This window comes from Schistocerca serialis, chromosome 9 (genome assembly GCF_023864345.2).
Source record: "Schistocerca serialis cubense isolate TAMUIC-IGC-003099 chromosome 9, iqSchSeri2.2, whole genome shotgun sequence".
Lineage (NCBI taxonomy): Eukaryota > Metazoa > Arthropoda > Insecta > Orthoptera > Acrididae > Schistocerca > Schistocerca serialis.
The window spans coordinates 229,222,866-229,228,475 of NC_064646.1; positions in this window are offsets into that span (position 1 = coordinate 229,222,866).

The window sequence follows — 5,610 nt, forward strand, 5'->3', positions numbered from 1 at the left end:
GTGTCCACTCCGAACGTCAACTGCCATCAGTATTGGGAAAAGGTTAACAAACGATTATATCAAGCTTGTCGGATGCCAATCTAAAGTGTTAGCTAATGATGCTACGTATTAGACTGGGGAGAACTGGAAAGATCTCATGGAAGAACATAACATCATACATGTCTTGATATCACTGTTTTCTCCCAGGAGTAATCCGAACGAATTAACTTTTAGAGAGCTGAAACGGTTCATACGAACTGACGCCCTCAATAAGCACACTAAATGGGTAGGCTGTCTAAATAGTTTTATGGAAACCGACAATAATATACAGCACATATGAACCGGTTTTACACCGTGTGAACTAATGAACGAGCAGAAGAACGAAGTAAATGTCATACCAAAGACCCAAGAAGAAAAACTAACACATCAGGAGAAACTGAATATGACATTACAGAATATAAGTCGCCAAGCAGAACTCTGCAAGGCAAAATTTAACAAAAAAACTTACCAACAGGAATACTGTGTCGCTGAATTGGTATTGCTAAGAACGAATCCCAAGGCATCGCTAATCAAGAGGAAGAATAGAAAATGGCAATTATTGTAGGAAGGAAAATTTAAAATAATCTCAATCCCACATGACGGATGTTATGTACTACATGTCAGTACAGGGAACCTAAAGGAACTGTATTGTCATAGAGACATTAAGAAGTATTTGCAGCAGGAAACAACCTTTGTGCCTCTGGAAAAAGAATAATATAGCCAGAGCAAATGCAAAACTACACAAATGTAAATATGTAAATAGTAGTTATAGTGAAAATGTTATCATAAGCGATTTCATGAATTTATATGTACTAGTTTGTAAGTTTGCATGTCACTAGTTACACTGTAGAATTCATGAAGTGTAAATATCAAATGGGGAGAATAATGTTTTTGTGATAAAAGTTTTGATTATTCTGAAAAGTTAGTGTAAATGCTATCTCAGTAAACATAAATATCCTGTCTTTTCTATGTAGGCTACAGAAATTGCCAATATATACTGTATTTATTCATGTAGAGGGTAAATGAGTCATGAATGTTTCCATGGGCCTCAACTAGGTAAACGCACACAGTTTGTTGCGTGTTAGTAGCGTGTTTGTCTGTATTCGCATTCGTTACGTTTGGAGTATTTTCTTTCTTGTGTGCCATTTTGGGTACGTTTTACATACCCGGCTGTCTTTTCCGTTTGCTCTCGTGAACTTTTCTCTTATTAGGTGAACCAGTCATGGACATCTGTCACATAATCCACTAATAATTCTAGCAAGAATATGAATGAATGAGTGCAGAGGACCTGAAATAAAATATACTGATGTCTACACAGTTCAATGATTATCCTATGGTAAGAACAATGTAGAGGATTTCAAAAGTCATCTTTTCATAATTTTTTTGACAGTATATGATCTTTGTCATCATGTTATTACGATATGGAACAATGTGAACATGAACAAAAGTCATTACTTTGTCAATTGTATAAAAGTTTGTCTGTTGCACGGTTTATGAAACACTACCAGTAATCAGGTCAGTGTCTCACAAGAATAGTGAAATTCTAGTGGACGCGTGAAAAACTGTGATTTCTTTTAAGGAAAGTGATGAACAGTTATTATAGTTGTGATCAGTGAATGTATGAGCTCTCATGGAGTGTTAATGTTAGCAGCAACGACATGGAAGTTGAAAAACTGTTCACAGTATAAAAGTTGATATAAAATTCCAGACCTTAAATAAAGCTGTTTCATCTTCGCGTGTCAAATGTTATGAGACAGACTGTACAGCTAGCCGCGTGGTAACAATATGATGCAAGGCTGGCTCCGCAGCGCCTAGCGCAAACTTTTGCATACCGCAGAAAATGAACATAGCACACGATGGACACCAGACTGAAAAACGGTTCAGCGTCGTATATGTGCACAGCATATTAAAGTTGACAGTGAATAGCTACATTCAAATGAACAGCGTTGAGATGCAGAACATCATCCGAAAATCCTCCCCACCAGCGGCAAGGTCCATGGTTCATGGGGGAGGATAGCATGAATTTAATTATTACCTTGTTACTAACACTCCTTTTCGACATTTCATGCACTCTCCATTTACGAGAAGGACGTGGAAAAAGACGTGTTGCAGTAATACTTCCAGACAGCAACAGATCCAGACCAGCAAGCGGCCGACGGCAGCCGAATGAAAGTGAACTAAAAACTAACATTTCTTCCATGTTGTTGTTGTTGTGGTCTTCAGCCTTGAGACTGGTTTGATTCAGCTCTCCATGCTACCCTATCCTGTGCAAGTTTCTTCATCTCCCAGTACCTACTGCCACCTGCATCCTTCTGAATCTGCTTAGTGTATTCATCTCTTGGTCTCCCTCTACGATTTTTACCCTCCACGCTGCCCTCCAATGCTAAATTTGTGATCCCTTGATGCCTCAGAACATGTCCTACCAACCGGTCCCTTCTTCTCGTCAAGTTGTGCCACAAACTCCTCATTTAACCATACAGTAAAGCTGCATGCCCTCGGGAAAAATTACGGCTGTAGTTTCCCCTTGCTTTCAGCCTTTCGCAGTACCAGCACAGCAAGTCCGTTTTGGTTATTGTTACAAGGCCAGATCAGTCAGTCATCCAGACTATTGCCCCTGCAACTACTGAAAAGGCTGCTACCCCTCTTCAGGAATCACACGTTTGTTCGGCCTCTCAACAGATACCCCTCCGTTGCGGTTGCACCTACGGTACGGCCATCTGTATCGCTGAGGCACGCAAGCCTCCCCACCAGCGGCAAGGTCCGTGGTTCATGGGGGAGGATAGGATGAATTTAATTATTACCTTGTTACTAACACCCCTTTTCGACATTTCATGCACTCTCCATTTGCGAGAAGGACGTGGAAAAAGACATGTAGCAGTAATACTTCCAGACAGCAACAGATCCAGACCAGCGTGCGGCCGACGGCAGCCGACGCTCCATTCACGCGGTGGGGGCGTTCCAGTAGCGGCCCCACCTGCCCTCTATCCAGCGGCTCGACGCGGGGTCGGCTACACGACGTGGATGGAGAATCGTTATATGAACTTTTGTTAATTTGAACTACATCAACTTCTAATTTTCATGTTCAACCTTGTTGAAAAAAAGTTTTTTAGCTCTGATACAAATAAACACAAACATAAATACTTGTGTTCAAAACATTTTCTGTTATAATCATGTCAAGCCTGACCCAAAAGAGTAGGTAACTGTTTTCTCTTGAAGCCCCTTGCATGGTTTTGTTCCGGTTTTCCGGATCCAGTGAACCCAGATGGGGGTGGGGGAATAAGTCAATCCGGTAAGTCTACGGCGCATTTTCCAAGTTACTGAACTCATTTACACAACCACATCAACACTAACTGTGTCATCTGTTACTCAACGTTATATGTGAACATTTGCATAATGAGAACAGTGTGTTAATGAACTGAAAGTGAACAATAAGTAACTTGGATATGGTGGTCAGAAAAAAATGCGATACATAAATTAGTTCTATTTTTTCTCAGCCCATTTTTTATTCAGAATAATATTCACGACAGCATTGTATGTGGAATGTGACTGAACTTTAATCCTATTCAAGTAATACTAATACAAAGGACTTCAGCGTTAATAAAATAATGAATAATTATTGTCAACGACATAATTTAATATCGTGTAAAATTGTATCACAGAAAGTACCCATGTAAAAAAATAATGAAAATCTTCCTCTTTTGTTATCTATGATTTTGCAGAAAAATCCTCCTTCTTCTTGTTCGAACTATTGCACTCATAGGAAGTGACTGATGTCTCGTAATGCAGAGGTCTGTAAAAAAAACTGTACTAAAATACTGTTATGTTGCTAACCGATATTTGAAAATAGAGTTTATGTGTTACTGAAATGAATCTTCTTTGTTTGGGGTTTTATTTGATTGTAATTCTGGTGCTATATAAATGTTAAGTTTTCTGCTGAGTTACCAAAAAGCGCAGCCATCAGCGCTGTTGATCTATAGCGCAGTTTATTGGTAATGGTGAATATTAACGCGTCTTTTAACATTGAGAAATATTTTCAAATGTTAATGCATATAGTGAAGGTGAGAAAAGATTTTATACTTATTATCTATCACGAGTAAAACACAGCCTGAAGAAGAATCGATAAGTCATTGACTTATGTTAACCGCCATCTTAGTGAAATACTGCAACTGAGTTTCTATACAGACTTAAATGTTATTGGCTATAACTGCAATAATAATTGTGTACCAGTGGCCGAGGACCCACCCTCAGATAGTAAATTCCAGTTAGACTGTGGATACATCGAACTTCTATGAATGCAAAGAGATATTAATTCTTATTTGCTGATGCATGAAGGCTGGTAATTTCGTTACAACTTTTATGTAATATTTTGATAGGAAAATACATTAGTGTTGTGTACGTGTGGTATTGTGTGACAAAACTGTCCATTTTGCGCAAAGAAAAGTGTCGCCTCCTCGAGGTAACAGTAGCGTTAATTTTGATACACGATCTGCAATTAGCAAAGAGTCTTTCAAATGGCAGCACTGAAATTACTAAAAATCATTAATCGTGTTTAGTCCAGATTACTTACCACACATTCAGTTTGTTTGTTGGTTGTAAATGATGACTTTAGTGAATGAACGTAGTGACATTTATACTGCTTGACAGACAACATTGCTACACGTCCCAGGTGGAGATTTTTTTAACAAAATAGCGTTCATTAACCGGGAAAAGCAGTGATTAAATAAAACCTCATGTTACATTAATACGAAGTAGCTAATTTTATTGTACTCTTGCTGAACACACGCACAATTACACCAAACGTCACACCATGTTTTCTCACCACATAAAAAATGAACATGGGACATGACTTCAACAACTGCTGATCACATTAAACATGAGCCATAAACGTCATTAGAAAAAGAAGACTCAATTTAACTGAAGTAGTTGACGTGTCTTTCCATATAGAAAAGTAGTGTTGGAAACCACAAAGTGTCTGATATCGTTCACGAGACGAATCGTCCTTCCCAAGTAACAAGAAACGACGATTACAAATGTTTACGAAACTGGGCATACCGTGAAAGGAAAAGAAAAAGTCTTGAACGGAAAGAGATTATCCTGAGTGTTTCCACCCGACTTCCCTGCAGTTCCGGAGCTGTGTGGTACTTCGCCATAACAAGTGATTGTACAGCGGCGTCGTAGCCACGTTGACTGGCGTTCTGCATATCTGGTCTGTGCTTACAGACTCGTCTGCCGGTTGTTGAATCACGACTGAAACTCTACTACGATGAAATAATTAAAAAAAAAGTATCCTAATTTATGTGAAAGAGAACAAAAGCAAAACCAGTCTTCAAACTTGTGCAAAGTTCAACACAAAGTGAACAAACTTCCAACGCAATAGTAAAACGTATGATCCTGAGGAAACTCCTGAATAAACACTTAGAATCAAATCTCCCCTAACATGGATGAGCAAAAGAATCCTTTTCTAAGTACATTACACTTTCGGCGATCGTAATCAGCAGACTGTAAATCGTGTGATTATGAACAGAGCTTAGTCTGTCCCAACTGAAAGTTAAACAGAAAACTGTCCACTTGGCTGTGTGCTAAGCCAGGTGG